A 23,280-nucleotide genomic window follows, 5' to 3' on the forward strand; every position below is an offset into this window, starting at 1 on the left:
TCTGCCCAGCAAGCTTCCATGGCAGAGTGGGAATTCAGACCTGGATCTCGCAGATCCTAGTCCAACACTAGGACTAAGAGAGCCAGCGTGGTGTAGTGGTTTGGAGTGGTGGACTCTGATCTGAAAAACCGGGTTTGATTCCCCACTCCTCCACATGAGCAGCGGAGGTTAATCTGGTGAACTGGATTTGTTTCCCTACTCCTACACATGAAGCCAGCTGGATGACCTTGGGATAGTTACACTCTCTCAGCCTCACCTACCTCACTCTCACAGCTTCACCTACCTCACCTACCTGCCTTGTGTGGGGAGGGGAAGGAAAGGTGTTTGTAAGCTGGTTTGATTCTTCCTTAAGTGGTAGAGAAAGTCAGCATATAAAAACCAACTCTTCTTCAAAATATTGGCTTTTTTGTACAAGCTGAGAGAAAAGCAGTGGCTATTCTATATTGGCTTCCATTGAATAAGGAAGTATGACTAATGATGCTTTTGAAAAGACACTCTGCCCAAGTACTTCACCTAAGGAGGACAGCAGTAGTCCTGAATCGATGTTGAAAACAATTTTGTGGCATGTTAATCTCTATTACGGTGTCCCTGACATTCCGCTTTTGCTGGAAATAATAATTAAGGGGATACCACGGCTTCTGGGAAGGGAAAGGAAGATATGCATCCTTATCCTCTAATGTTTACTCAGAAGTAAGACTTATTGAGTTAATAGGGATAACTCCTGAGTAAGTGTACATAAGATTGGAACCTTAGACTTTGGAGCCAGAGATCTTGGAAGAGACCTGAACTTAGAATACCTATGACATTGAGCAATTGATCGACCTTGAACAAATCACTGACCTTCACCCTCATTTACCCACATGTACAATAGAAAGTATGGAATCCTATATCACAAGACTGCTGTAAGGACAAATAAATACAGATTGTAAAAGACATTCCAGATAGATAGATAGATAGATAGATAGATAGATAGATAGATAGATAGATAGATAGATAGATAGATAGATAGATAGATAGATAGATAATTCACAGTATCTGAAGAAGTGAGCTGTGGCTCACGAAAGCTCATACCCTGCCAGAAAATATTTTTGTTAGTCTTTAAGGTGCTACTGGACTCTTGCTCTTTTCTACTAGATAGATAGACAGACAGACAGACAGACGTTCCTTCTATTAATGGATAACCAATCTAAAACAAAGGTCCTCGTAAAATTTATTTCCATCTTGAAAGGAAATACATTGGTATCCTTCAGGAATAAATTAAGATCTGGAACAAATGGCACAGGATCATACATATCTGTTAGGATACAAGATGAGAATAAAATTATACAGTGGGAAAAATTAAAACTAAGGTTGAGCCAGTAGAGCAAAATAGTACGGCAGAAGGTTCCAGAAATCAAGTCAAAAGTCAATCTGATTTCTAAAAAAATCAAGGGATGGACTATAGCTCAACGATACATCCAATACAGTGTATACAGACAGTCCATGGACAATCCCTGGCATCTCCAATGAAAGGTTCTCACATAGCTGACTCCTTAGAGAGCCACTGGCAGTATTGGACTACATAAACCCGTGGTGTGACTAATTACCTTATGAACATGTTAAGTTGCTTTATACTGTGATCTTCATCACAATTATATGTTGATGAGGTAACCAGTAACTTTAAAAGCTCATCAATATTGTCCTGGATGTTGCTTGTGGGGAGGGTGGCTAACAGGCCTAGAAAAAAATGTCCTGTCCCTTGTGTAGAGGCAGCCAGCCCAATCCTAACAAGGGGGGGGGGTTAGTTCTGCTGCGGCCAGGGATGGTGCAGCCGCGCCACTTCCTGCAGTGACCTTACTCCAAGCTGCTTATAAAGTTGCAGGCATAATTAATCCCTGTTGCCTGGCAGATGGGAGTAACCAGGTGTGTGGCACCAACCAGTGCTGAGTACAGAGGACCTTTGTACTTAAAAAGGTAAAGTATAGGGATCAAGGAAAGATGCTGAGCATTCAATATGTTATCAGTACAGTTAGAGTACTTTCACATGATCTGGACATCTAACAGTTGGTTCAGATGTATTCCAAGGCACTCTAGAAGCATTTGAAAATGCAACATTTATTTGTTTTACTCATTTATTCACTTAATTTATACCCCACCTTTCTCCCCCATGGGGACTCATCATTCTCCTCTTGTCCATTTTATCCTCACTACAACCCTGTGAGGTAAATTAGGCTGAGAGTGTGCGACTGTCCCAAGGTTACCCAGCCAGCTTCCACAGCCCAGTGGGGATTTGAACATGGGTCTCCCAGATGCTACTCTGACACACTAACCACTACTCCACATTGGCTGTTTGTACATTTGTTCTGACTCATGCAACCCCATTCTAAAAACCTGACACCAGCTGACACTGGCATGGTGTCAGCACCCTTAATCACTATTCTATGGCTGTTCTTCACAGGAGGAATAAGTGACAGAAATACCCCTCTCCAAGATTCAGAAAACATAGTGATTACACTGAACCCATAGCAACCCTGCTGACATCCACCAATCACATAGCTGCTTGCCACTGATCCCCCTGTGAATGGCACACATGGATGCGGCCAACCAAAACTGGATGATGAGGCCATGGTCCCCTGACATCAGGCAGTCACCCCTCATATAAACAGAATAAACTGAGCACAGAGGGAGCACAGATGCCCACCACCACCGGAAGGAGCACCATAGCATCACTAGGCACCCTAGATTTAACATACTCAAAGGAGCTCTGTTGATGTAGGTTCAAAACCCTACATTCCTTTTGGCCCATGAGACACACAGGGAAGGAAACGGCCACAGCATTTCTCATGCTCCCATGGCTCCCTCAGCAAAGGCAACAACAAAGGAACATCAAAGACACCTATTACTCAAGAGTTTAGATCATGACCAAGGTGGGACTTTGGAGTACTAGTCTTTTGCCAGACAACAGAAATTGCAAATTCTGGGACAGTAACGACGGAACACACAACTGTACCTTCATCCAAAGACAATCCTGTGAAGGTCAGTAAGGAAAGGCACCCATGTGTCAAACACGAGGTGTATGTTCAATTCCCAGCAAGGAGAATGCTAGCCAGAAGGCAAAGCTCACCCATTCCCCAGTAATAGGCCAAGAAACAGAAAAATTCAAGGCAGAAGCTAGACTAGAAGCCACACCTCACACTTTCATGAGTAGTTCTTTAACCACTCACCCAACTGGGTAGGCAGGAATGAGATACATAAGGCATTAAGCATCCCCCAGCATTTCTGCTGTTGATACTAGCCATATAGAGAAGGACAGGGGCGACTGCAATGACAGGCGCGTGTGTGTGTATTAAGTGCCCTCAAGTCACCTCCAACTCATGGCGACCCTGTGAGTGAAAGTCCTCCGAAATGTCCTATCTTTGACAGCCTTGCTCAGATCTTGCAAATTGAGGTCTGTGGCTTCCTTTATTGAGTCCATCCATCTCTTATTGGGTTTTCCTCTTTTCCTGCTGTCCTCCACTTTTCCTAGCATGACTGTCTTTCCCAGTGACTCTTGTCGTCTCATGATGTGGCCAAAATACAATAGCCTCAGTTAAGTCATTTTAGCTTCTAGGGTCAGTTCAGGCTTGATTTGATCTATAACCCACTGATTTGTTTTTTTGGCCTTCCACGGTATCCGTAACACTCTCCTCCAACACCACATTTCAAAGGAATCTATCTTCTTCCTATCAGCTTTCTTCAATGTCCAGCTTTCACACCCATACATAGTAACAGGGAATACGATGGCATGAATTAATCTAGTCTTGGTGGCCAGTGACACATCCTTACGCTTCAAAATCTTTTCTAGCTCCTTCATGGCTGCCCTTCCCAGTCTCAATCTCCTTCTGATTTCTTGGCTGCAGTCTCCTTTTTGGTTGATGGTGGAGCCAAGGACAGGCATAGCACTGTGGAAAGACCCAGGTTTATCCTTTTATGTACTGACTACTTCTCTTTATTGTTTCTTACGAACATTTTATGTGCAGGTTGTCTGAAATGAAGCTCAGAACGGTTACACTATACAAAACGGTTCACAAACTTCCTTGGATAAATGATTAGGACTGTGGTCTATACTGCTGTATATAGCTCATTGTAAGTAGGATCGTATTGTATAATTTCTGTACCACAATGTGTCATGTTGATACTGTACTAATGCTATGCTTCAGTTATTTCTGGTGATTCTAGACTTCTAAAATCCTAATACATTGGTTATTGAATGTCCTGTTTTGTTTATTGTACGACTCACCATGTAATCCAGCTTGAGTCCCTGTGAGAAAGGTGGACTATGAATAACGTCAATAAATAAATAAATACCTTCTTTCCAGATGTCTTTGTTGAGGCGGGCGGTTAAGTTTCCAAGCAACTCTCTGCCACAGCTGCCGCTGAAGGATGGATGAAGGGTAGATGAAGCCAAAAATACAATTCCCAGTAACACAATAATGCATGTGGCACTGTTAGCCCACATAAACTCCAACATAACAGAAAAACTTTGAGAAAATGAACAAATTTATTCTGGATGCTCACAAAGAATGCTTTTAAATACCGAACTAATTCCAAATTGAGCCCAAGGAAGCCTACACATCAGGAATATATTCAGTGCTGAATATAACACCTCGGCTTTTGAATCTCTTGCATCGCAATAATTTGAGAATCCTATATTCTACTCCCCATGCTTCTGTGGAACTAAGGTTGCAGTTATATGCACATTTACTTGAATTTGGGATTTGCTTCTTAGTAAACATGCAGAGGACATGACTGTGGCAAATCTAGAATATTCAGGGAACAGGAGTTGGTATTTTGTATGGCAGATGGCTTCCTACAGGCTTTCAGAAATTAAGCAGACAGTTATATAATTATAACAGAAGAGGGCAGCAGAACATCAGTTAAACATACAACATTTTCAGTGGTCACCTTTCTTACAGCAATGTGATTTAGCAACATCCTTAAAATCTATTCTAGAGCTTTCAGTTTGCAAGGGGGGAAAGATAACCTCTCATTATCTGACAAAAGGGAGCTTTGGCTCCCGAAAGCCGGTACCTCAAAACTCTTGTTTGTCTCTAAGGTGCTACTGGACTCTAATCTAACTGTTTTCCTGACTCGGGGAGAAAATGCAGCCATTTAGATAGTCATGGAACACCCTGCCATAAAAATTGATTTCAAATGGCTTTCTACGCGATGATCTGGAGTATTCTTGCAGATCATGCCATAACTTGGTAGCTCCCCAGTCTGTGGACCATTTTGAGCCTGTGGACCATTTTCGGATTTTGAGGAAGGGTAGTGGGCACCACAATAAAATGGCTGCCATAGAAGGAAATTGTAAAATGGCTGCCGTGGGGCTGGGCCCATCGTAAAACGTCTAGAGGTCCCCTCCTGAAATCTTGTGGAATTTCAAGCCAAGGATTGTTGTCACACAGTGAAGGCAGCTTCTTCCTTGGGTGCTCCCTAGGTGATGCCTCCTGCGCTGCTCCGAAGTACCACCTCCTCCAAGGAAAGTGGAGGAAAGTGTTTGCTTCAGTTTCCAAAGAAAAGGGGAGGGTTTGCTTCCTGCTTGGCCACTGCAGAAGCTGCCAAACCTACAGACATAAGGAAGTCTGTCCCTATGGTCAAACCAAGGGTGGGCAGCCATGGCACATCTGCTTGAGATGAGCTCAGCATTTTGCTAGTCCGTCAGAGAGTGAACCGAAAGTAGCTCCCTTATTTTTAATTTTTTCCTTTTCCATTCAAGATTCTTTCAGTTTTATTCTCAAGAATCCCCCCCCCCCGGCGCCATATTGGAGATCAGTATGGATGTGTGGCTTTTCTCATTGACTCAGACTTTTCAGATTAAGGTTGCCAACCTCCAGGTACTAGCTGGAGATTTCCTGTTATTACAACTGATTTCCAGCCGATAGAGATCAGTTCAGCTGGAGAAAATGGGTTGGATTCTACGGCAATTGGACTCTATGGCATTGAAGTCCCTCCCCTCCCCAAACCTTGCCACCTCAGGCTCTGCCCCAAAAACCTCCCACTGGTGACAAAGAGGGACCTGGCAACCCTATTTCAGATAGTCTCATCTTGCAGGAAAACATCTGTAAGATGCTTCATCAGTGGCACCTTTCACTAGGACTGCTCGGATGTATGAGGACTCTAGTGCCTCCCGTTGGTTCTGTGGAGACAATAAGGCAAATTTTATATGCATGATGGCCTTGTTGATGCATGCAAGATTTGGGAATGGTAACATCAGTATTATCTTATGGTATGGAATTGAATTTAAACTGTGAAATTGAATTGTTTCTACTAAATTTCACTACAAAGTTTCCAGGTAAATAGCGAACAATTGTTTTACACACTATAACTGCAGCTAGATTAGTTTTCACCAACGTCTGAAAACAGAGTAACTCCTCAAAAAAGAGATTGGCTAGCTAACGTTAAAGACATTTATTCTCTGTTGCAACTTAGAAGGCATCAAAAAAGAGATGATATAGCCAAGTTAGATATGCAATGGAAGACAGTTATATTGTGCATGGATAACAAATCTGTTGAGGTTTAAAATGGCGTAGATGAAGAGTTTGTTAATGAACTTGTTCTTATCTAGTAATTCTTTTTTTCTTAATAAAATAAAATTAAAATGAATTTATTCTCAAGATGTAAGAAGCAAATGGATACCAGGAAACACAATGGCAGGTGCCATGATGTGGACTGCTGCCATAGCTAAGAGTTTGTATGTTTGCTTGAGAGAGATGAAGGTAAATGAGTGTATAGAAGCTATAACACACTGCTATTTAGGGGTCACATTCAGCTTCTGAATTTTAATATTGGAATTTGAGGAGCAAATGCAAATTACACATTTCAGCATCTGATTTTGGCATATGCCATGTGTTCTGGATATCAAATTTATCCCTTAAATAAATCATTGTGGCAAACAAAGGGCAATTTTGCAATGTGTCATCTTTGAGATTCTACCATCCACTCCTCAACACTCCATGCAGTGGCAAGGCGTTACCATGGCAAATACCCACTGTCTCCTGACACACCACTCTGTTCTGTAGCTTGGAACAAAGGATACTGGGGTGAAATATAAATTTTAACAACGTATAGTTGGTCAAGGCAGTGGTGCCATTGGTGAGTGAACACAGACCTGGCTCCAAACCAAGTGACATGCTTTGCTGGCCCCCTTCCCAATTGACCACTCACCCAACTACTGATCAAGGGGTTGCTGGCTCACGAGGCAGCAAGAAAACTGGTCAATTCCACTAGGATTTGTCATGTTTTGTTAATCCACTGGTGCTTTGGAACACAGGCAGGACAGTGCTGCTGTAGTTGTCTTGTTTGTGGCTTCCTAGAGGCACCTGGTTGGCCACTGTGTGAACAGACTGCTGGACTTGATGGACCTTGGTCTGATCCAGCATGACCTTTCTTATGTTCTTCACTGGAGTCATATTGAGGACAGCATCTCATGGATGAGATGGGGCACAGGTAATCTCTGTAACCTAGTCTAAGCATTGGCAATTATCAGTCCTTGCCCCCTCCTGCAGTTCTGCCCTACAAGGCTACCTGCTCTAGCTATTCCAGTCTGGAACACTGCCCAAGGTGTAACAGAACACACCAAAGGATCAGCAAGGTGTCCAACAATGTTAATCACGACAGCACATGGCAGAAGTTAAGTATCTGGTTTCTTCTTTACTAGTGCTGCCACATGCAGCAAATTGCTGAGTGTATGTGCCTGGCGATGGGTGCAGGCATGCAGTGTGCCAGATCTTTGGATGGCTGAGGGCCCAATAAAGTGTCCAGCCAGCCAAATTGGTGCCAACATGTTTGCGAGTGTGTGCTATATGCTTGTGGGTTGCTGTGATATCTCCTCTCCCCAGTTGGTTGTTATACTTCTACAGATGTTACCAGCTCATTTCCGATCATGGCTGCATTGACTTGTAAGCTTGTTATAGAGTACCTGTGTGGTGCAGTAGTTAAGAGTATCAAACTAGGACGGGAGAGATCTTGGTTCCATTCTCCACTCAGCTATGGAACTCACTGGCTGACTTGGAGCAACCGAACTCTCTCAGCCTTAACTCACTCATAAGATTGCTGTGAGGATAAAATGGAGAACGGTGCACACTGACCCAAGCTCCAAGGGTCCATCTAGTCAAACATCTTGTTTCACACAATGGCCAACTGGTTACCCAGCAGGGACAAACAAACATGACAAAAAAGGCCAAGGCTCCTTCTGAAGTTGCATCCTAACAACAGAAAAGTGGCCAACTCCTAGCACAGGCCTTCAGAAGTTTACTGCCTCTGGATGTGGAGGTTCTTTTCAGTCATCTTGGCCAGAAGCTTCTAAAGAACCCGTGTAATCATTCTTTGAGGCCATCTGTGCTAGTGAACATAAGAGGTGCCTGGCTGGATCGAACTAGTGGTCCATCTTGTCCAGCATGCTCTCACACAGAGGCCAATCCGTTGCCCGGGAGGGCCAACAAACAGGGCATAACAGGCCAAGGCCTGCCCCAATGTTGCCTCCTAGCATTGGTAATAATAATAATTTTATTGCAGTCATAGACCAGTAAATATAATATTGCATTGCTATGCTACAAATCCAAAATCTCAAACCCTACATTTAAAAAACTGGTAACAAGACAAATGAAAACATATAAAATACTATTCGCAGTATAAAACTTGGAGCAGAGTTTCTATACTTATTAAATTTCCTTATCCTTTCCATCGGCCCTTTTCTTGCTCCGGGTGTTTATCACAACAGCACAAAAACTGGCTACTTGTTTTGAGATCGTAGGGTTTTTGTCAATTAATAATTTATCCCGCCATGCCTGCTCTGGACTTCCTGTGAATTTAACTATTATAGGACGGACAAACTTAACCCTCAGACCACTATAATATGGGCATCAAAAAAAGGCACGCTTCATTGGTATTCAGAGCTTTGCTGTCCCTAGCCATGGAGGTCCCCATTTGACATCCTAACAGCCACTGATGCACCTGTCCTCCATGAATTCACAGTGGGTAGCCGCGTTAGTCTGCCTGCAGTAGTAGAAAAGAGCAAGAGTCCAGTAGCACCTTAAAGACTAACAAAAACATTTTCTGGTAGGGTATGAGCTCATACTGAAGTGCCCTGGTTGTCTTATAGAGTCCAATGAAGACAACTAGGAGGAGGTTAAAAAGAGCAACAGTTCTTTATTTAGCTAAACACAGACCTGGGGGTGAAATAACCCACAAATAAGATGTGCAGATAAGGCTTGGCTTCCTGTCCTGAAAACCTCCAGACTAACAAAGACTACAGTCAACAATAGCCATGCAGATTAGCTTTGGATTTCACACATTAACAGATCACTTCAGGATACAATGGTTCCATATTAACATACCACACCCTCATTAGCACATTATGTTGATACTTACAGGACAATGATTAGCACATTACCTTTGATACTTTTTGCAGGACAATGATTCAACTCAACCCAACCCTTTTCTGACTATATATTACTCTTCCGACACACTTGACACTGAGAGACACTGTCCTTCAGTGTTACTTCTCTGAAGATGCCTGCCACAGCTGCTGGCGAAACATCAGGAAAGAAAATACCAAGACCACGGTCACACAGCCCGGATAACCCTCAAGAACCAAAGATGTGCAGAGTTACTCACCAGAGAAATGAAGGAAAGTCAGTATCATTATGCATTCACATGGGGCAGGCCCATGGCTGCTGACAAGCAGATTGATATACAAAAGCACCAATGCAAATTAAGTGTCTACTTCACTCTAATTAGCATAGCCATAGATATTGGCCAAATTTATCACAAGATGAAGGGAGGTGTAGGGGACGTCAACTATTAACAATAGTATTAGGATTAGGATTTTGTGCAAAGGAGATTACGAATTTATCACAAGATGAAGGGAGGTGTAGGGGAAGTCAACTATTAACAATAGTATCAGGATTAGGATTTTGTGCAAAGGAGATTACTAATTTATCACAAGATGAAGGGAGGTGTAGGGGAAGTCAACTATTAACAATAGTATCAGGATTAGGATTTTGTGCAAAGGAGATTACGAATTTATCACAAGATGAAGGGAGGTGTAGGGGACGTCAACTATTAACAATAGTATCAGGATTTTGTGCAAAGGAGATTACGAATTTATCACAAGATGAAGGGAGGTGTAGGGGAAGTCAACTATTAACAATAGTATCAGGATTAGGATTTTGTGCAAAGGAGATTACTAATTTATCACAAGATGAAGGGAGGTGTAGGGGACGTCAACTATTAACAATAGTATCAGGATTAGGATTTTGTGCAAAGGAGATTACGAATTTATCACAAGATGAAGGGAGGTGTAGGGGAAGTCAACTATTAACATTAGGATTAGGATTTTGTGCAAAAGAGATTACAAATTTATCACAAGATGAAGGGAGGTGTAGGGGACATCAACTATTAACATTAGGATTAGGATTTTGTGCAAAAGAGATTACTTATTTATCACAAGATGAAGGGAGGTGTAGGGGACGTCAACTATTAACAATAGTATCAGGATTAGGATTCTGTGCAAAGGAGATTACTTATTTATCACAAGATGAAGGGAGGTGTAGGGGACGTCAACTATTAACATTAGGATTAGGATTTTGTGCAAAGGAGATTATGAATTTATCACAAGATGAAGGGAGGTGTAGGGGAAGTCAACTATTAACATTAGGATTAGGATTTTGTGCAAAGGAGATTACAAATTTATCACAAGATGAAGGGAGGTGTAGGGGACGTCAACTATTAACATTAGGATTAGGATTTTGTGCAAAGGAGATTACGAATTTATCACAAGATGAAGGGAGGTGTAGGGGAAGTCAACTATTAACATTAGGATTAGGATTTTGTGCAAAGGAGATTACGAATTTATCACAAGATGAAGGGAGGTGTAGGGGAAGTCAACTATTAACATTAGGATTAGGATTTTGTGCAAAGGAGATTATGAATTTATCACAAGATGAAGGGAGGTGTAGGGGAAGTCAACTATTAACATTAGGATTAGGATTTTGTGCAAAGGAGATTACGAATTTATCACAAGAGGAAGGGAGGTGTCGGGGAAGTCAACTATTAACATTAGGATTAGGATTTTGTGCAAAGGAGATTACAAATTTATCACAAGATGAAGGGAGGTGTAGGGGACGTCAACTATTAACATTAGGATTAGGATTTTGTGCAAAGGAGATTACGAATTTATCACAAGATGAAGGGAGGTGTAGGGGAAGTCAACTATTAACATTAGGATTAGGATTTTGTGCAAAGGAGATTACGAATTTATCACAAGATGAAGGGAGGTGTAGGGGAAGTCAACTATTAACATTAGGATTAGGATTTTGTGCAAAGGAGATTATGAATTTATCACAAGATGAAGGGAGGTGTAGGGGAAGTCAACTATTAACATTAGGATTAGGATTTTGTGCAAAGGAGATTACGAATTTATCACAAGAGGAAGGGAGGTGTCGGGGACGTCAACAGTTCTTTGTGATATACATTTTTTTTTAACAATGTTACTTTTTTTTTTTTTTACTTTTTACTGTTTATGTCATTGTTCCACTATGTGATTCATAATTTTGGGAAAATAATTAAAAAAATGTATTAAAAAGAGGAAAGAGAAAAAAGCAGGAGGCAGACACGGCGGTCGCCCCGCCCGGCCAGTGGGCAGGACGGGGAGGCGCGAAGGGCGGGCCGGCCGGCCGGCTGCCAAGCGAGCAACGCGTTAGCGGCCGCTGAGGCGAGGCCGGGCCGCGCTGCTGAGGCAAGCAGAGAAGGGGGGGGGGGGAACACCCAAGATGGCCCCTGCTGCAAAGGCGGCCGCGGGAGCAGCAGCGGGCCCGAGGGTGGAAGAAGAGGAGGCCGCGGCCGGACGCCTCTTGCTGCCGCTGCTTTGGCTGGGGAAGAAGGCGGTGGGCGCAACGGCCGCGCCCCGCAGCTGAGAGGAGCCGCCGTCTCCGCCGCCGTGAGGTGAGCCCCTCGACGGGTCGGGGGAGGGGGAACAATAGGGCGGAGGCCGAGGCCTCCTTCTCCTCGCCCCGGCCTCGCCCGGGGAAGGGAGGCCGGTGAGGGGCCGAGGAGGGCGGCAAGCAATGTCTTTGGCGAGGGGCGGTCGGCGGGGGGAGAAGCTCTCGGTTCCCGTTCGGCTGCTTCTTCGCCGTCTTGGGGAGTCACCGGCGCGGGGGGCGCTCGAAATCGAGCCCGGCAAAAGCCTGAGGCCTAAAGCGAACGACCAGGGGTCGTTCGCTTTAGGCCTCAGGCTTTTGCCGGGCTCGATTTCGAGCGCGCCCCGCGCCGGTGACTCCCCAAGACGGCGATGTAAAATATGTGTGTGCGGGCTCCAGATAACTGGCAGGAAGGGAGGAATCGGGTAGTTTTGTGGGGTGCTCTTTCTCCTTTTTCCCTTACACTAGGCTAGGGAACGGGGGCGGGCGGAGGTGGGGGGGGGGACTAGGAAGAAAGCCTGGCGAGAAGATGTCAATGAGGCTGTGGAGGCTGCAATCCTGGGCGCGCCCGCTTATCTAGCAATAAGGCTCCGCGAGCACATCGAGACTTATTTTGGCATTGCCTTTTTTTTTTTTTTTTTTTTTATCGAGCGCGCTGAACTTAGGGGGCATGATTTTCACTGTGCGTCATGGTGGCTTCCTGAGGCGCTCATTGCACCATGGCATGCACCCTCACACCCTTCAGCGCCGTTTGCGCATCTGTCTGGTGCGTGTAGTGGTCATACATGCAAAGCCCCCCCCCCAAACACGTGTCGCTCTCCTTTCCCTCTACAGCAGGCTACTAGTTAAAATGGGTACTAGTCATGATGCATACCTATTCTCTCCAGGATCATGGCATGCACCCTCACACCCTTCAGCACCGTTTCTCTCCAGGATCATGGCATGCACCCTCACACCCTTCAGCACCGTTTGCGCATCTGTCTGGTGCATGTAGTGGTCATACATGCAAAGGGCCCCCCCCCAAAAAAAACACATGTTGCTCTCCTTGCCCTCTACAACAGAAGGCTACTAGTTAAAATGGGTACTAGTCATGATGCCTACCTATTCTCTCCAGGATCATGGCATGCACCCTCACACCCTTCAGCACTGTTTGCGCATCTGTCTGGTGCATGTAGTGGTCATACATGCAAAGCCCCCCCCCAAAACACGTGTTGCTCTCCTTTCCCTCTACAGCAAAAGGCTACTAGTTAAAATGGGTACTAGTCATGATGCATACATATTCTCTCCAGGATCAGAGGAGCATACCGAATATATTAGGTGCTGTGGAACACAGGCAGGATGGTGCTGCTGCAGTTGTCTTGTTTGGGGGCTTCCTAGAGGCACCTAGTTGGCCACTGTGTGAACGGACTGCTGGACTTGATGGGCCTGGGTCTGATCCAGCATGGCCGTTCTTATGCTCTTATTATACGGCTTCTGGCTTGGTGCGCTTCTGTCGCTACCCCCACCCACCCCCTTTCTCGTTCGGTCTGTATCCTCTTGAATTGCCCCTGTCCTCCCCATGACCTATTGAAGATCTTTCCTGGTAATGCTTCCTCTGTTGCCTTGGGAGGGGGTGGAAGTATTCAAAATGTAGCCAAAAATGAAACGGCACTTCAAAATTATGGGTGTGTGTGTTCAGTTTCATGGTTCAGAGGATGGGACAAAAAAAAAATCCGCTTGAAGGATCTGTGGTTCAGATACCCTGCAGCGCGTCCCACCAGACAAAAGCTATGTGTGTAAATGTGGTCATGGAGGGAGTTAATCATGAGAAGTGACAGTTGCAAAACGTGCACCAACAAGCAAGCCGTGGAATACTTTATTGTACAAAATGACATTTTACTTTGTTCACCCATTTTGTCTTAGAAACTGTTGTGTGTTCTATTATTTTTTAAAGAATCAGAGAGATTTTCTTATGCATGAGGTTTTTCAAACAGCAATTTGATTTGTTTATTTTAACATGAGAGAGCTTATGAACTGCGCTTGTTTGGGAAAACAAACAGGAAAATATCTGAAGTTAATTAAGTGTAATCTCTTCCATGATAATTAGTTACAAGGAATATATTGAATGCGCTTTTCTGTTTTTTATGTATGTTCATATCCTCCCAGATGGTGGATTGGGTGTGTCACTAGAACCCTAGGGGTGGGCTGCTAGTTATTCAGTACTGGATGCTTGCATATGCACAGTTCTAAATCAGCAGTGTGTAGTAGTTAGAATATTGGCCTATAACTGTTCTCAAGCTCAATGTGTTGACAGTACAGGGCCTGGACCTGTGAGCATCTAAAATCTGGATTATGATAACACTTAAGAATATATATGTAACTTTAAGGGGGGAAATTGATGTAATTTAAATTAGTCAAACTAAAGAAGCATTTCAGGGTTGATGGGAAATAGTCCCTATTCTGTATTCCTCATTAAAGTTATTTTGGCTCAGGAGGTCATACATGAGTGATAAGGGGGGGGATGGTCTGGCTTTCTTTTACTGCCCCAAATCTTGGTGAAGTTGTCTGAATGGAAGTAACAGGATGATGGAAAGAAGAATCTGGAAGTAGACTGGTTAACTCATAGAACATTTTCTTTGTATCATGAAAGCAAATGGATTCATTCTGTTGAGACTTACAAGTTTGACATGCATTACATCTTTGATGACATAACATGTTAGTGAAATTTATGTTTATGGTCCCTGGCACACGATAGATTTGGGACTTCATGACAGTTGAGCATACTCTAAGAAGTATTAATACTGTGGATTAGAGGCACAAACTGCCTTTTCTGTTCCCCCTCCCCACATTGAGACCAAAAGTTATTTAAAACACAACAAAAGTTTCAGTGGCTACTTAAGTACTGGCTTCAGCTGGATTAAACTGTAGGCATGGCTAGTGATTAATACAGTCCTAAATCAACAGATAATTCCTCATTACAACTATAAAAATACAACCTTTTGTATGACCTCATTGACTCCCTAAGGCTGTTGCTAACCTAAATCTTAAAAGGGGGAGGGGTTAAACAATATTGTCTGTGGCAGACATCTTTTTCATTGCCAGTATCTTCAAGCTTTGATTAAAGCAACTTTGATTGAATTTTGCAAAACTGAATTGGTTTGTCAGTTACCCAAAGGGAAAGAACTGCCATTCACACTGACATGGACCACTAAGGTTAGCAGTTTCAAGAGAGAAAAGAGAAGGCAAGCTGTATATACTGTTAACTGGGGCAAAGAGAGAGAAAGTTGGTCACTATCATGTTGGTTGCATGCAACGGCCTCCAGCCGTTGACTGTGCCCATATAGTGCCCATTTAAAGCAGACAGACTAGTAGGAAATATCCTCCTTTGCTCCACTTCCCATTGTGGTGTGAGGATAAGCATGAGGATTATCCTGAGTTGTTTTCCATGAGCTCTGAATTGTGATGTGTAGCAGGCAAGGAATTATGAGAAGCAGGTAGGCTAGAGCAGGGGATGGGTTTCCAGCCTTTCAGAAATTTATTCTTAGGCTGGGTACGCATATTTAAATTGTGTGGATGGTAATAAAAACATTGGTACATGTGCAATGAACAACATGGTTTTCGGGGGGAGGCTGGCCTGCCGTGATAGGGAGGAATAAGGGATGTATACCAGATCAGCATGCTTAGTGATTGGTTGAAATACTGGAATAGGTGCTAGACTCTGCATGTCTACTGTCAATAATATAAATTAGAAACAACAGTTCATGCCCAAGATTTCATTGAAAGGATAAATGGGAATGTACCTCTAATATCTCCTGATTGCTCTAATTATAACATTTGAAAAGGTTGCTAAAGGCATATTGAGAGGTAATTAATTCGCTTGGTATGGATTCAAAGATTGTGGTCATTCTTTATGTTCACTTTAGTGTGGGAAAGTGCTGATTCATGCCTGTTGGCATTCTTTATCTGATATGGGGATCCACACACTTTGATAGGCGGTGGTACCTAGTTGTATTTGTGATTACCACCGACTTTGTCCCTCCCCCAAGTCCGCTGGTGTATTCGAAGGATTTGGGAGAGCAGCTAAGTTGGTCTTTGCCTTGATGCCAGTCTTTGGGGGCACTTGGAAGTAGTGAGGGAGGCTCTTGTTGCATCTGAGTGTCTCCAGAGTTCAGTGCAAAGTAAGACTAATGCCACCCATGTGCTAGCTTGCTGGGTGGGGTTATGGTGGAGTCTGTTTGAGCAAGCTGAGAAGTGTCAATTGGGTTGCTGTGGCAACTGAAATGTGCTCCCATGTTGCTAGTGCTGGGAGGGAATGTTGTCTGGGTTGTTCTGGCACTCCCCTCTTACATAACACTTGCAAGTCTATCCATTTCCCTCTTCCAGTGGTGTCCTCTGAGATGTATGTGTTGTGTGTAGTGAGGTTTTGCCACCACAGATACAATCAGATTAGATTTGATTTAAACCACTATTTAAATCACTAGTCATCAGTAAGACTAGATTTAAATTATGGTTTTCTACATAAACAGCACTTCTCATGATGTTGTTTCATTTGGGCCACCAGGCCTTGCATTTCATTGTTGCAGTGTTTGCATTTTGCACGCATGCCTGCCTTACCCATAGGTAGAGGAACTTCATTAAAATATTCCCCAAACTGGGTCTCTTTTATAGCCTGTTGCCATTATAGGTTTTCTCCTCCAGGAAGAGAATAATATGATAAACCTCAGGCTACACACACAAAGATCCCAAGACTTGTGGAGTGTTCTGCTCAAAAGGTTTCACATTCATTTTTACTGCTTGCCCCTCCGTCCTCACACTTAGCTCCTTGTGCAGATCTATTCCACTCCAAACAATGTTCTATTCATTGAATTTCTTGAAAATTAGCACTTACCGTATATACTCGCGTATAAGCCGAGTTTTTCAGCCCAAAAAAAGGGCTGAATAAAGCCAACTCGGCTTATACGCGGGTCAATACGGTAGGCGAGGGGAGGGGGGAGGGGGAACTTACCTCCGCTGCCGCCGCCATCCCGCACGCCTTCTCTGCGGCCTGGGAGAGGCCTGCAGGGCCTGCCTGAGTGCAGGCAGGCCCTGCTGCCCTCCCCGCCGCCCCCCCCCCACGCCTTCTTTGCGGCCTGGGAGAGGCCTGCAGGGCCTGCCTGAGTGCAGGCAGGCCCCGCCCCCCCCGCCGCCCCCCCGCGCCTTCTTTGCGGCCTGGGAGAGGCCTGCAGGGCCTGCCTGAGTGCAGGATCACTGGGACGAGTGGATTTATGCTTGCCCGTTGAGGCTTATGGATCCAGTTGGTTTCCAGAATGCTCTGCAGGAGCCAGTACCCCCTGGCAGTTCTTGAGATGAGCTGACGAAGGATTCGCATAATAGTCTTTCAGAAGCCATCGATAGAATTGCTCCCCAACGTTGTCTTCCCCCCCCCCTCTCCAAATTAGCCTCATGGTATACCGTGGGGCTAAGGGAGAAAAAAAGGAGTTTAGACAACTAGAGCAGAGCTGGTGGTGAACTCACAACAAAGTGGCAAGAACATCTTATAGGAAGTTTATGAAATCCTATGAGATGGCAGTGAAGGCTGCTAAGGATCTATATGCGGCCTCCATTGCATCCGCAAGCTCTCGCCTGGCACAATTATTTAGGGTAATTCGATCACTCACGTCCCTATCTGGGGACTCTTAAACTGGTAGTGAATTGGATATTTGCTGTGAGGCATTTTCGCGGATAAAGTCTTGTCCCTCCACTGCAATCTCCTGCCTACTTGTGATACAATAAGTGACCTGGAAGCTCCTTGGCTGTCTTCGGGTTCAGTATTAGACCATGTCAGGTGCCTCTCTCAGTCCAATGTGGACAGGATCCTGTCAGCTGCGAAGCCACCCTTTTGTCCTCTTGATCCCTGCCTGTCCTGGCTGGTCAAGGCCAGCACAGAGGGTATAAGCTTCCCTGGAAGACATTATAAATCTGTCCTTGCCTTCAGGGATCTTCCCCGGGAACGTTGCCAGAAGCAGTGGTGAAACGACTCTTTTAAAAGCCATCATTAGATCCTTTTGATCCATCCATCTACCGCCAGGTATTGAACTTATCGTTCCTGGGTAGCGATGGCAGAACAACTGCAGGAATTCCTGGAGGTAACATTGGCACTTGACGCATTTCAGTCTGTTTTCCAGCCTGTCCACAGGACGGAGACAGTGCTGGTCTCTCTCACAGACGATCTCTGGATACAACTGGATCGGGGCAGGTCAGCGCTGCTTATGTTACTCGATCTCACAGCAGCATTTGACATGGTTGACCATGAGTTGTTGACCAACCACCTCGCCGGCATCAGAGTACATAGAACAGCCCTTTTATGGGTGTCTTCATTTCTCCAGGGCCGGGGACAGAACGTGGCTATTGGGGAGAGACTTTCTGCAAGCCATCCTTTGGTGAGTGGTGTCCCGCATGGGGCAGTCCTCTCCTCAATGCTTTTCAATGTCTATATGCGCCTGTGAGGAGTCGCCCCTTGGACCCCCGCCTGCTTGCCCCGTGGCCTGGCCAACTTGACCCAGAGGGGGTTTCCTTGGCCTCAGAATAGGCTCCTCGAGGGCAACCTGGCCCTTCTCTTTAGCCTCACGGTCGGTCCCTGCTCCGCCGAGCAACCTGCTCCACAGATGACCGCCGCCTCTTCCTCCCCGGCCTCCACCACCCTTCTCGTCATATAGGCCAGGCCCCCCTTCTCTCCGCCCCTTCCCCATCCTCCCTCCCTACCGGGCCGTGGCTCCACCAATCGGCCCCTCCTGGCCCTGTCAGCCCGTCCTCCCTTTCAGGTGGGTCGGGATCCCACCGCAGCTGATTGGCGGCTACCGCTCCGCCTCGCCCGCGCCTGCCTGGTCCCCCGCCTCCTCCCCCCTCGACGCTCTCCGAGCCGGGTGGGGCCGTGGCAGAGTCAGGGACTCCTGCGCGGGCCGTGGCGTCAGCGCCCTGCGGAGCCCGCTGCCCCCGGGTCTCAGCGCTGCGCCGCTCAGCCCCAGCCCGTCCGGCCAGGACCGCGCTCTCCCCTGGGCCCTCGCGGGCCGCGGAGCAGTTGGCCCCGCCTCTTCGCGGTCCCCGCCGCCTCGGGGTGGCATCGCCGCGCCACTCAGCCCCAGCCCTCCCGGCCAGGACCGCGCTCTCCCCTGGGCCCTCGTGGGCCGCGGAGCAGTCGGCCCCGCCCCTTCGGCCCGTTCCTCCTGCCCGGCCAGGACGCCGCCGGGCAGTCCTGCGGCCGGGGCTGGCCCGGGCGCGGGACAGCGCCCCCTCATTCAGTTGGTCTGCAGTGTTGGGCTTGGGTGCCATCAGTAAGCTGATGACACCCAGCTGTATCTGTTGATGGGCGGGTGGCCAGCTGGAATCCGCCTCAGAAAATCTGGCCAGTTGTCTGGAGGCTGTGGTGAATTGGTTAAAACAGAATAGCTGGAAATTGAACCCATTGAAGACAGAGGTCCTATGGCTGGGTCGGGGAGCTATGGATGGGAGATCATAGAATCATAAAGTTGGAAGGGGCCACCATGGTCATCTAGTCCAACTCTTCGAATCTCCCAGTTTCCAGCTAAACTAGGAGATGCTGCCTCTGGACTTACAGGGAAGGACAAAGCACCAGGGAGTGATAAGAATATAAGAAAAGCCATGCTGGATCAGACCAAAGTCCATCAGTCTGTTCACACAGTAGCCAACCAGGTGCCTCTAGGAGGCCCACAAAGAAGACTGCAGCAGCAATCCTGACTGTGTTCCACAGCACCTAATATAATAGGCCTATTCCTCTGTTACTGTAGAGAATAGGTATGCATCATGACTAGTATTCATTTTGTCTAGTAGCCATGGATAGCACTACCCTCCATGAAAATGTCCACTCCCCTCTTAAAGCCTTCCAAGTTGGCAGCCATCACCACATCCTGGGTCAGGGAGTTCCACAATTTAACTGTGTTGTGTGAATACTTACTTTTATCTGTTTTGAATCGCTCACCCTCCAGCTTCAGCAGATGACCCCACGTACTGGTATTATGAGAGAGGAAGGAAAGCTTCTCCCTATTCACTTTCTACATATAATTAATAATTTTATAGACCTCTGTCATATCTCCCCTTAACCACCTTCTTTCTAAGCTAAACAGTCCTAAGCGTTTTAACCATTCCTCATAAAGCAGTTGTTCTAGCCCCCTGATAATTTTGGTTGCTCTTTTCTGCACCTTCTCAAGGTCTGCAATATCCTTTTTTAGGTATGGTGACCAGAACTATACACAGTATTCCAAGTATGGTCTCACGATAGCAGTATGATAGCAGCAGTGGGGGTAACTCTGCTGAGGATGTAGCTCTGTTAGGATTGCAGTGTTGGAAGACATGACAGAGACCAGATAATGTATTCCTGTGCAGAAACACTCTACTTTCAGACCAGAAACGAAGTACCAGCAGTCCATGCTAGTTGAATGCAGGCCATCTAGTGAGCAGTCCTGCCTATTGCCTGAGGCTTAGTTAGCCTTTACCTATTTCCTCCTTACCTGAGACACAAACAAGAGAAGAGAGAATGCTTAAGGAGTGCTAGATTCTGGGCCAAGCACACTCTCTTGAAGAGATCCATACTTCTCACTTATGGGGCAGGACCTGAGCTGCTCTTTCGAGCTTGTGCTTCTATATAGTTCTGATTTGGAAGCTGTTGGGACAAGCTTGTCTGTCTAGGAGCTGTCCACAGATCTGAGGTTGCATCTGGCTGACTCCCTGCCTTGCATTTTGTCTTTGCTGTTGGACGTCTGTCTGCTCTAGCAGGGACATCTGTTTCCAATTTCCTCCATTTGGTTCCACCTGGGTGCTGAGGACCTTGCATGATAAGCTTCAATTGGACAGAATGAATGCGCAAACTGCATGCAAAAAATGTTTCCCAAATGGAAATATATTGTGTCCTGTGTAGTAATAAAGAATGTATCAAATGTAATCAGAGGGGAAAACAAGGTAACAATGAAAGATTTCACACTAGATAATAATCTCACTACTCTAAAAAGTGTGGTCATAAATATTGCAAGTGTGATCATAAATATAACTTCTGCAAAGTTGCTCCATTCACAAGAGATTGATTCCAACCCGCAGTAGGGTATGGTGCAAATGTACAAAAGTTGTCCTGTGCCAGTGTGATGCCATAATGCAACCTACAATGCTGGTGAAACTTCTGGAACACAGTGGATTCTAGTAACACAGTGGATTACTAGCAGATTCTGTGTGGCAGGACTCCAGAACAGAGACAAAGGGCAGAAACTCTGGTGTATTTGCCAGTGGTATATCCATGTTTCAGTTCACCAAACCTTTTTTGGAGTGAGCCTGGGAAGTTCTGCTCATGTTGAATTCAAAATATGTATCCAGTTTGTTTGTGTGTCATGATCAGCCATGCCTATTAAACATACATTTACTACTTTGTTACCAGCTTAATGTGTGAGTGGCATGTGGTTAATGACTAACAGCCCATTCCTGAGCTTTTAGCGTGCAGGGACACTAGGGAGGAGGCGCTGCCGCGGCACCTCCTAAGAGATTCCCTGCACCCCGAAAGCAAAAAGCCACATAGAGAATAGCGAGGCTGCACCTGCAAAAAAGCAGGCGCAGCAACGCCATTCTTGGCGCCAGCGTCCGGGGCTGAAAGGGGACAGGAGGCTGCCTAATGGCAGCTCTCCCCCCCCCCCCCCGGAACACCCCGGGAATGCCCCCAGAATGCCGGCGTGGCGCTGCTGCTGCGGCGTCCGGAGACCAGCGTCCGGGCCTCCATATCGGCGCTAAGGCCACTAACACCGGCGTAAGTAGCCCAGGCGCTGGTGCGGGGCCCCCGAATGCCGGCTCGGCCCCTTCCTGGCCTCCAAAGGGCTTTCATCCTTGAAGGTCAGGAATGCGCTGTAAGTATAGTGGGAAGGTAACCACTAAGTACCCATATGTTTGATTAATACAGGGCTTACTTGAATTACATGAAATGTAAACTCAAATAAAATTAGCCAATATGAAAAGATCTTACAGGATTGACGTGCCAAAACTTTAATTTTAATGAACTGGGCAGAGAGGAACTTAACCAGTAAACAGAGAAATCTAAAGTTCATTAAAATTAAAGTTCATTAAAATTAAAGTTGGTCAATGAAGAAAGCTGATTCCTTTGATATGTGATGTTGGAGGAGAGTTTTACAGATACTATGAACTGCCAAAAAGACAAATAAGTGAGTTGTAGATCAAATCAAGCCTGAATTCTCCCTAGGAGCTAAAATGACTAAAATGAGTGTCATTACTTTGGTCACATTATGAGAAGACAGGATTCACTGTAAAAGACAATAGTGCTAGGAAAAGTTGAAGGCCACAGGAAAAGAGGAAGACCCAACATGAGACAGATTGATTCAGTAAAGGAAGCCATGGCCCTCAGATTGCAAGACCTGAGCAAGGCTGTTAACAATAGAACGAGGTTTTGAAGGTCATTAATTCATAGGGTTGCTATAATCAGAAGCAATTTAACGCACATGCACACTCTGCAAAGGTGGAATCCCTTTAATGCAAATATTCGAATGGATACTGAAAAATATTGTGTAGCTCTATTACTTTGACAACTGCCTGGTGTCTTTGAATTAGATCTGTATTTGCATAACAGGTTTATGGCAAGCTCACAGTCCAAGATTTCTCAACAGGCAAAACATATTTTTCTTTTATAGGGCCATAGGTTGTGAATATGCACATACTGTGAAGATGCAGCAGTTTTTAATATTGATTGCAAATTGATTTTGCTGTTCTAAGCACATATACAGGCAAACATTAAGAATATTATAATAAAGCTGTGAGTGAGCTCTTGGGCTGTTTAATACATTGCATCTCTTCCTTCTTCCAAGGGCAACAGAAATATTTAATCCTTTTACAACATACCTCTGAGGTAAGTTAGGTGAAGATAGTATGTCTCCTCCAATCTATCCAGAGTGCAGTCTTGAACAGAGTTTACACCCTCCTAAGCACATTGACCTAAATGAACATAGAAGGGTGTGGCTCTGTTTAGGATTGTACTGCCAGTAAGCATCATGGTCGAATAAGGATTTGAACTCTAGTCCAGCACTCTTTCCACTACATCACATGGGCTTTTAATCTGGGTTGTTCCTATTCATCTTTAATGTCTGATTTTGATAGTGGTCCACTTCCTGTGTAATTCTGGCTTTAAGTTGTTTAAAAGTATAGTCTGTGTACAATAACTATTCCAGTGGGAAACCTGTGTGAACTCAATCATAAGAGAATCTGTTTTGCTGGTGTTCCAGATTGAGAGTAAAAACATTACTGGTTTCCTGCCCTTAATGGCTTCAGTTGTGGAAGAGGGACGGGGGAAATTTTGCACTTTTCCCATTCCTCAATACAGCCC

General features: G+C 45.4%; 1 protein-coding gene across 2 annotated transcripts in view; it reads left to right on the forward strand.

The window, feature by feature from the left end:
* The first annotated feature begins 11,953 nt into the window (after positions 1–11,953).
* The window catches only part of RC3H1 (ring finger and CCCH-type domains 1), a 79,869-nt gene continuing 68,542 nt past the window's right edge, over positions 11,954–23,280 (forward strand). For both annotated transcript variants that reach the window (XM_056845049.1, XM_056845050.1), the window contains exon 1: positions 11,954–11,964. The gene's annotated coding sequence lies outside the window, so the exon portion shown is untranslated. The remainder of the gene's footprint in view (positions 11,965–23,280) is intronic.

This window comes from Euleptes europaea, chromosome 2 (assembly GCF_029931775.1).
Source record: "Euleptes europaea isolate rEulEur1 chromosome 2, rEulEur1.hap1, whole genome shotgun sequence".
NCBI lineage: Eukaryota > Metazoa > Chordata > Lepidosauria > Squamata > Sphaerodactylidae > Euleptes > Euleptes europaea.